Source organism: Apis mellifera, linkage group LG8 (genome assembly GCF_003254395.2).
Source record: "Apis mellifera strain DH4 linkage group LG8, Amel_HAv3.1, whole genome shotgun sequence".
Lineage (NCBI taxonomy): Eukaryota > Metazoa > Arthropoda > Insecta > Hymenoptera > Apidae > Apis > Apis mellifera.
The window spans coordinates 168099-182353 of record NC_037645.1 but is presented as its reverse complement, the minus strand read 5'-3'; the positions used below and the strand labels follow the sequence as shown (position 1 = coordinate 182353).

General features: G+C 33.0%; 2 protein-coding genes across 6 annotated transcripts in view; one reads left to right on the top strand and one right to left on the bottom strand.

The window, feature by feature from the left end:
* Nucleotides 1-12274, bottom strand: part of LOC102654281 — a 56355-nt gene extending 44081 nt beyond the window's left edge. The window contains exon 1 of one of the 3 annotated variants that reach the window (XM_026442029.1): nucleotides 11183-12274. The gene's annotated coding sequence lies outside the window, so the exon portion shown is untranslated. Of the gene's footprint in view, nucleotides 1-7020; nucleotides 8490-11182 lie in introns of those variants that run through there. The other 2 variants (XM_006557271.3, XM_006557272.3) reach the window with 2 other exon arrangements.
* The window catches only part of LOC413616 (tyrosine-protein kinase transmembrane receptor Ror), a 276097-nt gene that overhangs the window by 106833 nt on the left and 155009 nt on the right, over nucleotides 1-14255 (top strand). The window lies entirely within an intron of this gene.

Below are 14255 nucleotides of genomic sequence, written 5' to 3'. Positions count from 1 at the left end.
ATTTCAATTTTTATCATTAAATTTAACATTTTTACAATAATATTTAACTTTATTATGTATTTAATCAAAAAAATTATTTTAAAAAGAAACGGTAAAATATCAAATTCTATTATATAAATATATTCTACTTTTTTTTCTTATTCATAAACGAAAAAAAAACGGGAAAAAATTGTAATACAAATTTCGCTCGATGCTAAGATTCAGAAATCAATTTAATATTCCGAACGTATTATATATGTATACAAATTATTATTATCGCGAAAATAGAAATTGAATCAAGATTATATTTCGACACGAATTTGGTTCAGAAACATTTTTGAGACGCAAAATATACTATAGGCCACCTGGTGGTGGCGCAATTTAACGATTTCCGGTTGCGAATTTCAATACGTATTTCAAATGGTCGTTGGTTACGTTCGATAAACCCGACGATGTAAAGCAGACGAGATGTTAAGATGAAATTACACGACCTAGGGAAAATTTAATTTTCTTAAGATTCCCTTCGTAACTTGTTCATAAATCTTCCTATAACGTGATTTAAATATCCGAGTTATTATGGTTCTATAATATATATTCGTACTAACTACTGTAATATTTCAAATAATGAATCCAAGATAAACACACACACACACACTCGTACAAGATAATTCAAGAGAAGCAAAGAATTCGTGCGATTCAAAGATTCCAAGGAACTTAAGCGTTCCTTAAAAATCTTCCGCCAAATTCACCGAATCCTTTAAAAATTCATGGAATCCAATGAAACGATTCAAAGTTTTCCAAAATATCTTTTCCATCGTTCCAGCAAAAATAGCGAATCGCGATGAAAAATCAACGCAAAAAGAGAGAGAGAGAGAGAGAGAGAGAGAGAGAGAGAGAGAGAGAGAGAGATACGAATGGGCAGTGAATCGACAGTGAGGCGCGCGTCGTGTGCACTCGCGACACGGTCGAGGTAACGACAAGCTATGGATTACTCGCGCGACACGTGTTGCCGACGTTTACCCGCGTCACGTTAACATGTGCATCGGCGTCGTTCCGCGTAAGTGCGCGCAGAAGTACGCGTACACGTGGTTTCGGCCGGCCGATCCTGTTGCGGATGATTTACATGCGGTCGCGCAACGCCAGCTGGCCTCGCACAGGACAACTACTTTCCCTCCGCAAACGCTCTCGATCCTCGCCGTGGTTCACTGCCCCGACTTTGCGCACCGTTTGACGCTTCGAAACCTGCTCGTTCGTGCGATTTTTAGGAGGGAGTTTGTTGTCTCGGTGGATTGGATTTCCAACGCGTGGAAGAAGAATCGGTGACAAGATGGTTTGAAGTGGTTCGAAGTGGTTCGAAGTGGTTTGAAGTGGTTCAAAGACGGAGAGAAGAGATTGAACGTGTGCCGCGGAGTGAATCATAAAACAGAATGAATTTTCAAAGATGAAATTTGTGATCGAGGGGTAATTTTGTTTAACGTTGATTGTTTTAAAAGGGATAGGAATTTCGTTGGTTTCTTTTTTTTTATTGTTATTATTGAAATTTTCGCTCTAGCAATATCTTAATCTAACTTTCTTCAAATTTTTTGTTTTTTTGTGAAGATAGATTTCCACGAAATGGTTTTAAATATTTGATCAGCAATATATATCTCTGCAAGGAACGTTCGATGATTCATGGATAGTAATCTGTGAACAATCGTACGAAAACTTTGTAACAATTTCAATCTTGCAAACACGATGACGCATATAAATACTAAAAGAAAAAAGAGAAATTTGATAAAAATGTGTTGATCTTCCAGTAAAAATCATTATATCAAAAAGTTAACAAATTGAAAACTTTCGCGAAGAGAAATTTTTTATTCGTCAACCGATAAAAACAACTTTCCTTCAACTTTTCCATTCACAAACACGCGAATACTTTCAACTTCCATTCCGCATTCGCGTAAATCGAGCCACGTCACGAACTCCAAAAACCGTTTCTCGGAAGCGGAAAGCGCGTGGATAACAACGTGGCCGATAACTCCATTCAGAAAATCCAAAGCTTCCGGTTTCCACGATAAAATAAATCACGGCGACTGGCCTTGAAAGACGCGAGTTTCGCCCACGATTCGATCCACGAGGCGGCCAGACGCGGCGAACAAACTTCGTCGCCGCGATTTCGAGTTTCGGGGGCTAATTGAATTCGATCGAAAAATACTCGTCTAATTGCAGCGTCGGGGGTTGCCACCCCTAGATGGAAAGTGGGGCCGAACTTTCCAGTTTATGGAACTGAATCTTAAGTGGCCGACCCTCCAATTTAAACTTGGGTTATCGTCCTGTCCTCGAAAGCGGGTTACCGTGCACTCACACCCCCGTGTCGCGCCACCCGTGAATCAAACCCCTTCCAAATATGGCGGGGTCCAACTTACTCGATTCAAGAATTCAAGGATTACGCTATCATTCATAAATAGATTTGACAGATTTGTTGTAAAAGTTGTCTTAAAAATATTGACATTATTTGATGTTGCATGGTGGGGATTTATGTATTAAAAAAGTTTTCCAATATTCGGTTCTCGTGTTTTTCGAGCTTTAATGCTTCTTTGTATTTTGAATTTTTCTTTTTTTTTTTTTTGGTGAATTTATCATTGTTTTATTCTTGTTTGAATTTTGATTCCACAAATACGAATTTTTATAATTTTTCAGTGACAGAATATTTTTTCTGCTTTAAAATAATTCCAAGTTTATTATTTTATGCTTAAATTAGTGATCGAGGATCTCGATACATATATCAACTGAACGTGTTTATTATGAATTCTATTAAATTTTAAATATTTTCTTTGTTCCGCGTTAGAGAATATGCATTCAACGTTTAATATTTCGTTAATAAAAATTAAATTTCCTTCTCGTCGATATATTCATCTCATATTGATCTCGATATTCTAACTGATAATTTTATGATTATTTCACAATTTTTACTGCTATATTATGTCGTATAAATTCTTAATAATTTTTTTTTAATACTATTAAATGTTATTAAATATTAAATATAATATTAAATGTTATTATATATATATTCATAATAGAATTAATAAAGATCGTTTTATAAAAATTACATTGTTTATCGATTGTTTATTAAAAAAGATAAGTATTCAAATATCTATGTTGGGAAAATAAATTGATCTGTGAAATTTTTTCAAGTCGAAATGGAGGGATGATAATATGAAATTTCAGGGGATGCAAGTGATTCATGGGTTAGGAGGATGAGAATGGTAAGCTGCGTGACTATTCGAGGAGTTTGGAGAAGGGAATTCGAGTTAGTCGACTAGGAAGAAGGTGAAAGGAAACGAAAGTTTTTGATAAACGTAGGAGGGTGGATTGGAAATTGATTCGATAATAATGGGGATGATTGATGAAATAAAATTGAATTTTTATATTTCTTTATTTGTATTAATATTTATTTTATATTTCTGTTTTTTGTTTTTCAGGTAAGCGTATTCTTAATGGATTTATTGAAATGATCTTTTGACTTCAAGAGTGTGTAGACAATTTTCGTCAGACGTAAGTTAAAAGTATTATATTTTTTACCATTAAATGTTTGAAATCATATATATTTCATGAAAGAGACATTTTATATTACATGAGTATTATAATACATTAAAATTGAAAAATCCTATAATTAATGTAAAATCATTAAGCTGCATAAATTAAACGAAAGATTGTAAAAATAACATAGAAAATATATTAGAAAGAATAAATATTAGACATTTGTCTCGATTCGATAGATAGATTATTTGTATTTTGTTTTTTTCCATAAAATGCAATAAATATTAATTCAAACTTTTAAACAATAACACATCATATTTGCATTTTTATTCTACAATGATTTCATTTGATATATATCAAATTTTGTTTTTAATTCTATTCAACAAATATTTTCATTCTGCAATTTTATTTTCCAAGAAAATAATCTTTCCTTTCTGAAGAAATCTTACTGGACATTTTGTTTCATTTTGCTAGTCAAAACTTTTTCAACGAGAATAAAAAACGAGATTTTAGCGTGTAAAGAAAGAACTGTATTAAAGCTCTCATCAACGATGTGAGATTAACGTTCGTTCTCGTTTCTACCAAATGTATCGTGACGAAAACTGAATTGATTCTCGACAAACGATCTTTTTCTTCCTCTTCTTTTTTTTTTTTTTTTTTTTTTTTTTTAATATAAAACGTCGGTCGACGCTAAAATAGCATGATGTCGACGTTCGAAAGCTTAAAAATTTTATCTCGACCATCCTGTTAGATTATAGCAATAAATTAAATCCTGTTTCTTGATAAAACGAGGAAAAAAATCAAAGAAATTCTTTATCTTCTCTTGTTTTAAGATTTAACACAATGTTTTCTTTCATATTTTGTTCGTGTTTTTATTTACATTTTTATATTGATTATCTCATTGGGGAAAAAGTTTGAGAATATGAAGTTAAGGTTTTTTTTTTAAAATTTTTATTCAATTTAAAATTTTTTTTTTTTAGATGATAATAGATTTGAAATTGTTTATGAAATCAATGAATATATAGAGTATTTTAACTACTAGTAAAAGCGTTTTATTCAGTGTAATTATTAAAAATATATAATTTGATTAGATATGAATAACTGCTTCCAAAACTTTCTTACAAATTATACATACTATATACATAATAATGACTTAATTAGTAATTTAGATAAATAGAGCAATAATATAAAACGTACAAAATTTACTTTCATTAAATATAAAATATCTATTATAAAAATAAAATATACTTCTTATATCTCATATTCTCAAATTATCCAATTTCAATCTTCTAAACACAAATTAACTAAATGGAAGCAAAACAATAAATTCATATTCGAAAATCTCCTTCCAAAATTTCTCAATTAAAATTTCAACATTTCAGGCACAAAATAAACAGAAAACAAGAATATTCTATAAAAGAAATTTCTTTCAAAAACATCTCCTTTTCCACCTCGAAACCCAATTTCAACCTTTTCAAACCCAAATTCAAACTTTTAAACGTAGATGTATATATATAGAACGTAGACTCTATACCTAAAAAGAAAACAAAAAAAACAAAAAAAAAACAAAAAAAAAATTAAAAGTGCAGAGAAAAAGGGAACAATAGTTAAACAGTCTCAAAGTTCGCTCCATTCAATGGTACCGGAATTTTCATCCCTTCTTCATCCTCCAACCTCTCCAATTAGCCTTGTCAAAAACACACATCGAACTACCCCAACGATTCCACCCTCTCCCCTTCTCTTGTCCCCCGGCTCACATGGCTGACAAGGAAAATTTCATTTTCCTCGGGTAGAACAAACGGAAAAAAAAAAAATCGAGATCCACGGAATTGCGTCAGAAAAATGAGGGCTCCGATAAAACGGTCATCCCCTGTCGTTCTATATTTCAAGGGTGCAACCGTTTTCGACCACCACTGTGAAACTCTGCAAAGTCATTTCGAGGCTGTTGCAACGCAATAAAACGATGGAGGGCAGGGATGGCAATAAAGTGACGCGGTTAAATGAAAAAAAAAAAGGAAAAAATCTATATCTTTTTTTTTTTTCACTTCGAACCACAGTTATCATCACAATTCACATCACTGGCTTGGTTGACGATATTCGGCAATCCTGATGCTTTCTTCCTTTCTTCTCTTTCTAAGAATTAAGATCTTCCATGTTGGGAAGCGGAGTGTACGAGAAAGAAGTTTATGGGGTGGAGTTAAGGGGTGGAGGACACGTTTGGTCTTGGAATTGCTTCTCTCTTGCTTTTCCTTCATGAAGGTTAATAGCGTGAAATGGGAAGAGATTGGTCGAAGGCCGTTAAGTGGAATTTAGCGCGCATTTATGGTCCACGTGATTACTAATTGTGTTTGGTTTGGATTGTAGGTAAAGGCTTTTTCGACGAGAGAGGAATCGTTTTGAAGAGAAGAATCGAAATTATTGTTAATGAACTTTTTTTTTTTAATATTATTTATTAGAAAATATAAATTTTTTTTTATAAATATCGATTTTTCTATCTTATTTTCCACATTCATTGATATTTATTTTTATACTTTGATATAGAATTATAGACTGGAAGAGAAGTTATATTCTTTTCAGATTAAGAAATAAATAAAACTATATATTTGAACATCTTATTGATATCTGAAAACTAAAAATACAATCTTTCCTACTTTATTTGTTTTAGCGCAGATTATTCGGAGGAACAATAAAACAAATAAAAGAAATAAACTAAATGTAACTTATATATATTTCAAATTCAATATTTAACTGAAAAACAGTATCAACAAAATAGTATCTCTAACAAATAAGAGAAAATGAAAACGCCATTTCTTGTACGTTTTTTTTTTCCGGAAAATAAGAGAATCAAAGACCAAAAAGTGCAAAAGACCAAAAGACCACTCGTGGATGAAAAATAAATGTCCAAATGAAGATACATTCTTCGTGAATGGAACGAAAGGGAAGACGTGGATTCCTAAAACCACCATTCGTAATCCAAACAGTCGGGTATTAATAGGCGGAAAAGAAAACAGTGAAAATTTTCAGCGACCAGTGTCTGACAATCGTCGAACAGCTGACACGCGGACAATCTAGAAATACATTTTTCTTGTCGCAAATTTTTTCCTCCAATTCTTTGCCTATGAACCTCTCTCGTTCTAATAGTATTATTTTTTTTATCTTCAAAAAATGAAAAAATTGTCACAAATAATGAATAAAGCATTATAGAGAATTATTTTATTTTATTTTATTTTATTTTATTTTTTTATATTTTTCAACTATGATATAACGTCACGTTGAACAAAATCTATTATATTTATTATCGTATCAACACGAAATCTTTTATTTACAGTTGTGTTACTTTCCAGATATCAAATTAAAATGTGAGAAAATGATACAAAATTATGATTTTTTTCTCATAAATAAGCGAAAATTTGGTTATAAAAGATTAGAAAGAAATACAAAGTATATAACTGCATCCAATATCCAAACAAATATCCATTTGTTTTGAATAACGCGTTTATATTCGCAGTGGCGTATACTCACCCAAAAATATTTCTAAAAGTCGAAGAAAGAACTTGAGAAAAAAATTTCACAGAGGTATTGAAAATCATGCACTCACTATGCTCACTCTTGTCCTGCTTGTCAATCTCTCGCTGTCGAATCACGATCGTTCCGCGTCGTAAATACGCGCCATATGATCGCTGCCCGTCTCTGAATCATCGTCGCAGAAAATATCCACGACCCCGAAGGTACAACTCCACGCTTTCCATCTTCGAAAAAAATATTGCCAATTCTTCTTCTTACGTGATTCCTTTCTCCAAAATCTTTCTTCTGTCCCTTCCCTTTTTTCGAAACGACACACCAAAGAAAAAGAAAAAAAAAAATTATCACAAATCCTTTATCCTTCCCTTTTTTCTTCTTTTTCAAAAAAAACACGACATCGTTTTAACCGTGTTAGTCTTCCAAAGCACGTGAAAAAAAACTCCAACCTTCTCACACGCGACACACATTCACTTGAGTCGAAAAGAAGTAGGCATTAAAGAAGCGAAAAGAAAAAAGAAAGAGAGAGAGAGAGAAAAGAAAAATGGAAAGGAAAGAAGAAGGATAGAGAGAGAGAGGAAAGGTAAAAAAACACGACGAGAGTGGACTCGGCTCGAGCAACAATGCCTTTTTCATCCTTCTTTTACTTGCACCTCACTAACGACCGGGAGCACGCTGTCCAACCTTCTTGCTCGCCTTTTTGCTCGCTTTTTTATCACTCGACCCGCTGCTCCATCGTCGAACGCGCCTCTGCCCCCACTCTCTACCCCGCGGCCATCCCACCTCTTTTGGACCCCTTGTTTTTTCTACACAGGTACACAGGAAGGCAGGAAGTTTCTTCACGCGACGTACCTTTTCCCTTTGTCCCTTCCTTCTCCTATTTTACTTGTTTCTTTCTCACACGACACACGTGCCTTTTTCTTTCCGTTTCTTTTTTTTTTTCCCCTCCCCCTCTCCTTTTTCGGTCACCTTTTTTCACAGATCTTTCCTTCGTCGTTTTTGTCTCTTCTTCCTTTTCCTCGTCCTCGTCCTCACCCTCTTCTTGTTCCTCTTCGGCTTCTTTCTCGCGGCCACGGTAGTGCGGAATTCGAACCGGGGTTCGATTTGGCGGCACCCGAGTTGAGCCGGTCGGCATAACTGCGGTAGAGTAGACCACTCACTCGTGGCCTCTCGCCTTTTCTCTCTCCCTCTCTTTCTCTCTCTCTCTCTCTTCTTCTCTCCACGCCTCTCGTTCGAGCTTGGCTCCACCACCTCTCCTCAACGTTCCTCGCTGCTCCTCTCCCTCTCTTTCGCTCCCGTTTCCTGATCTTTTTTCGTCTTGGGTTGATCTATTGCCGTCTTTGTCGGGTAGTAATGGATTCGAGGTGATTCGAAAATTGTAAATTAGTGCTTTCACGGTTTCGAGATTTCAAGTGTATTGAAAAATCTCTTCTTCGTTATTTCAAACTTATCGATTCATCTTATAATTATATTTTAATTGTGTATTAAATAACGGACTATATTTTGAAAGAAATAATTGATACTCGACAATTAATTTTCTCATGGTATAATAAAAGAGAAATTGGGATAAATTAAGGATAATATATCATCAACTTTACATATGATTGATAATTAGAAAAAGATTCCACGTGATTCTAAAAATAATTATTAATTAATTAAAATTAAATATTCACTTTTTTAATATCTTTCTATTCAACAAACATTCGAATTTAATCCTCATCCAATGAATAAAACCAAGTCAAATTCAACTACCGCGTTCCAAATCATTCTCTCTCCTTACTGTAAAAATCGAATTAATCCCATCGCTATCCCATCACCCTGATCCTCTCCTTCGTGATCTAACCTTCTTCCTCCCAAAGGAACTCGCTCCTTCCCTCCTTCTCTTTCCCTGTCCATCCATTTCGTTTTCTCTTTCGTAAACACCGTTCTCGTTCTCCTCACCGAATCCCTTTTTTCATTTTTCTTTCTTTCCTTCTTTCTTTTTTTTCACCCCTCCATACTCTGTTATTCCTTCCCCCTCCCTCTCCTTTCTCTCTCCACCCACACCTAACACACGCCTGGGCGCGCGCGTGTAACACACGCGATCACACGTGAACTGTGCTATCTCGCCGATCTAAAATTACCCCAGAAAACGAGGAACGGCCGCGAGGAACGAGTCAACTCGCTCCTCACGCCTCGCGCGTGCTAGCACGAGTTACCACCCTACCAGGTGGAGGATCGTGGGGTCATAGAGCCGATCGGTTTCGGTTTCGGTTTCGATGGAGATCGGTTTTCCTAAGTGGCCTTCGGGTATAACAGAATTAAGTTTGTGAAGAGGCTAGTGGCGAGAGATGGAAAGAGATGGTTTCTTTCTCGGTGTTGGGCAAGATGAACGCGTTCGAGGAATGTGCTTGTTAATTCTGTTTGTTAATGCTGTTTGCATTGATCCTTTTTCGTGAGTCAGGTTACTAAGTAATTGGATATATTTCTCGAGGGATGTTGAGTTCCTTTTTTTTTTTTTTTAGATGGAATGTATGCATATGAAGATAAATTGTATTGGTATTGTGTTTGAGATTTTTATAGTTTCTTTTTTGGGATGAAAAGGTTAGTGATAATTTTTAATTTAAAATATTTATGACTGAAAGTTATTGTTGGCGATATTTTATGCGCGGAATACTAATTTGAATATATGTATAAGAATCATATTAAAATTCTGAGATTATACGAAATAGGTTCAAATTTCGAAATAAATATTTATAAATATGTATGAATTAAATTTGAGTTAAATCATACAATTTTAAGATATCAATGGATAAAAACGATATCCTCTAAATTAAATTTATGCAATTACTTACAATCCAAAACCTAATTAATATCGTTATAACATTCAAGAAAGTTATATAAACCAATTATAGAGTATTTTACTCTACCAATTAAGAATTAAAATAATCATCAATAATTACACCATTTTACCACCCATATTCATTTCATCTAAATATCTGGAAGAAAAAAAGAAAAGAAAGGAATATAATTATAAAATTTATGCGACAACATTTTCAATAATATACTAGACGTTTCATTAGAGAAGATAGAGTTGTTTGATCAAATATCACGATCATAGTAGCACCAAGATCGGTTAATAACCCGTGTAATTCGACAAACGAGCACCGTGATAATTACATGGTATTGTTTGCAACGAGTGGCCAGTGTCCCAACGGAGGGTGTCGCGGTTTAAGTTCCGGATAGAAGATACGCGGAACAGTGAGCGCGGTATGTAAATTCCTGCGCCACGATTTCACGCGCCATAAACTTATGAATGAGCGGGCACGGATCTTGTTTATATACGCGTTCATGATGCGCTGTTCGCATGCTTTGCCTAGGTCGATCCATAAACATGCTTCGCGGGGAATTCGTAATGATTACAATCGTAGGGGACGTCGTTGATCGAGGCTATGAATGACGATGAACGGGTGGTCGAAAATATGGTATTGTTGTTGAAATCTTTCTGAAAGGAAGAAATAAATGAATTACTTTCGATGAATAATTATTTGTATTCATTGTATCAATGTTATGATTATGAGCATAAGATATAACATCGTTGATCGAGGAAAAAATGTTAATTGAAAGATATATGGAGTCACTTCTTTCAGTTAAAAAATTTTTTTAAAGTATCTAAATTATCTTGTTATTGTTATCTTGTTATTGTATTTGATAACAATTTAAAATATTTGGATATTTTGTTATATATGTTGTCTTCGCAATTTATAATAATTTCTTTCTCAACGAATCTGTATGTTGTAATTTATTTTCTTTTATGAAAATTTTCTGAAAATTATTAAAAAAAAGAAATTGACACGAATATTTTTATCTTTATATTTGAATATTTTGATGAAATTAAAATATATTGGATTTAAGAATGATGTTATGTATTTTTGTTTGAAGATCATTTTGGCACTCGCTTCCGTAATTTTAAATAACTTTTAAGCTAAATTAAAACTGAAATATATTGCGATAAATCTAAATCGCTAAAATAAAATTAAAATAAAAATTAAATAATTTTAATATAGGAATATTAAATTAAATACAATCACCTCATTTATTTTCAATCTATTCCTTTCTTTTTTTTTTTATAAAAACTAATTATCTACAAAATATTATATAATTATAACTTTTAGTTTCAACTCACATGGGATTCTCCTCTCTCTTCAATAAATTACGATTTAATTTTGATCTCACGATTTAATCACATGTCATAATCTCTCGTAAACCTTATAAAACCAAAATCTAAATATCTTCTTCACAATCACAAACTTATTTTACATTTAATGTTCATTCTCTCTCAAGATTCTAAGCACAAACATTAAAAAATTCACAAATTATTAAAGAAAAAAAAAATCCAAATAATATCTCTTCCTCCACCAAATCTTAACAATTTCTTTCACAAATCACTAACGAATTACAACCAACTTAAAAAAAAAAAGAAATTCATCGACAATCACTTGCTTCTTATAACTTTCTACGCAATCCATGCAATTTTTCTCAAATCATTCACCATTGCTTGTCAAAATAGCGAAAAGACGAAAGAATCTTCCTCAACTCGATCGAAGTCTGAATAAATCGGTCCAGTTATAACGACGCCTAATTTCAGCGGCGTGAATCGCGTGCTACGTGTACAAGTTTCAAGAATAAATCCGTCGAATCCAAATACACCTGTCTCGTTGATCGTTTTCCCTCGCCTCTTCGGGTTCGATCGTCCCGGAGGAGAAGCTTGGACGACGTTCAGGAGGCAGTCGCTATCCGGACGCGCGTCCACATGCCACTGTGTGGCCTACATCCCAAGTTAAATCCACACACCGGTGTTCCAGTCTATTATAAATTGGACTGTCGAGACGTAAGTGCCGCATGGTATAAGTCGAGAAGAGCTTCATTATTTCGCGGTTAGATTGTTCAGGGACGAATTTGAGGAAGAGATTGGAGATTGAGGAGGACGCAATGGAGGTGTGTTCACGTGTGTGTGTGTTTTTTTAAGAATGAAATGTGATTTTTGTCAAGGAGAAGTTGTTTTATTTCGATTGTGATTTCGATTGAATCGAATCTTATTTCTTTTCGAAATTAATGGTAATTATTTTTTTAATTGTTCGAATTATGTGAATGATTTATAGTGGGTTGGATTATTTCGTTTCGTTTCCTCGCAATTTATTTAAGAAATAAATTGTCGTTGGCAAGTTTTTGCAATGATTTTAACTTTGGAAAGGGTGGAGGTATATATGTGATATATGTGAAAAGTATTTTATTAGTTTGAATATGAGATTGTGATTTTTAAAAATTATTTTTATATAATTGATTATGTTTATAATGTAGAGAATAAAATATTTGCAAATTAAGTAAATTATGTATGACTTGAGAATATTTGTAAGGGTTGATTATATTTATCTGTAGAAAAGAAAAAGAGAGAATCATGATAATATATATCATATTATTATTATTATTATTATTAATTGTAAATATCAAAATATCTCAATGATGAATAAACAAAATATCTTTGGCAAGAATCATGTATAACGTCTATTATTAGATGCAACCATTTTATAATGAAATTATTACGCATATGAAATTTGAAAACCTAAATAACTTATATTTATTTAAAATCTAAGTGATTTAATTCAACAATAATTTAAATCCATACTCCAAGAAATAACTTTCAATATGTAACTATTCTTTCTTTGAGATTGAATTTCTTTATTTCCATCATTTCATTAAACAAATCTCCTTTATATCATACACTCTTTAAAAACTTTCTAAATTATCAAATAGACATTCTAGTTACTCCTAGCAAATAATTTAAATCTTTCAATCTTTAATAATAAATGAAATATTAATATAAAAATATTAATATAAAAAATCATAATAAATACAAGACAACTAAACTTTCAAATTATATACACGTAATCTCATAAGTAAATTTTTTTTTTTTTACTTAATTTTAAATAATTTTTTTAATAACAAATTTAATTTTTTTCGATAACAATTTTTTCCATCACATGTTTACCCTCATTTTTTCCACGTTATTAGAAACGACGAAGACAATATACACAATTGTGAGACGAACAAACATCGCTCGTGTGCACCGTGCCTAATTGTTATCGTTCTCGCACCCAATTTCCCCGATAGAGGCGCGACAGTCTGGCGTTCAAAGAATGGCGGTGAAGAAAAATGCAATTTCGCGTGCACGCCGATTCGAAAATTCCAGTGTTGCGCGGGCGGGCAAACAAAAACGAGTTAATTAAAAGGCCAGACCCGGAGAGGAGAGGTGGAGAAACGAGCCCCGTGGACACACAATGCCGCGTTTCCTGCGTGCCACCCGTATGCATATGCATACGCATCCGCACGGAAGATGCAATTTTTTCCTCCCCCCCCCCCTTCCTAGCGTGGAATGCATATTCCGTCGATCACAAGCGGAGCAATTTCGGACAAACGGCCACGATCACCGGCTCCTGGGGAATTTCACGGCCCAAACACGTTCCGCTCCCCGTGGATTTGTGGACGGATGCTCGCGTATTACGGAATTCGAAGTGAGGTTATGTTCATAATTGAGTTCGATGTTGATTGTTCTGTATTGGTATTCGAGTATAGAATGAAATTTCGCGTAGGGAAGATTTTTTAATTTGTTTGGAATTTTTTTTTAAATTGTGGAGTTTTCTTAGGAGGAATTTTTATCGTTGAATATATAATATATTAGGGAGTGGACAACGAAGCTTCTAATTTAGAGATTTTTAATTTAATTTAAAATTTTTTAAAAGTCCTTTAGAATTTTATTTAATGAATTCTTATTATTAAAATATTGTTTTGTTTTTTCTTTGAGATAGATTTTTAAGTTGTTTAAAAATTATAAAGAGATTTATATAAAATTGTAAAAAGATTGAGATGTTTCTTTTTATAGATTATTTTATGTTTGATTAATATTTGAAGGCCAATTTTGAGATTAAAATTAAAGATTTAAGTATTTTTACAAAGTCAGATTTAAAAGATTTTTAATCAGAAAATTTTTAATCAGTTTGCCTCTTGTAATTTATATAAAATATCAACTATCATAATCAATTTTTTTCCAGAAGAATTTCTCTCTGATATTTAATAAATAAAAATTTCCAACCTTAGAACAGTCGTATAATACAATCGTAAAATCACAATGATAAATTAATTTTTGGTTTGTAGAAATTATAGCAAAAGTTATCTGACATATTCCTGGCAATACAAGCTGA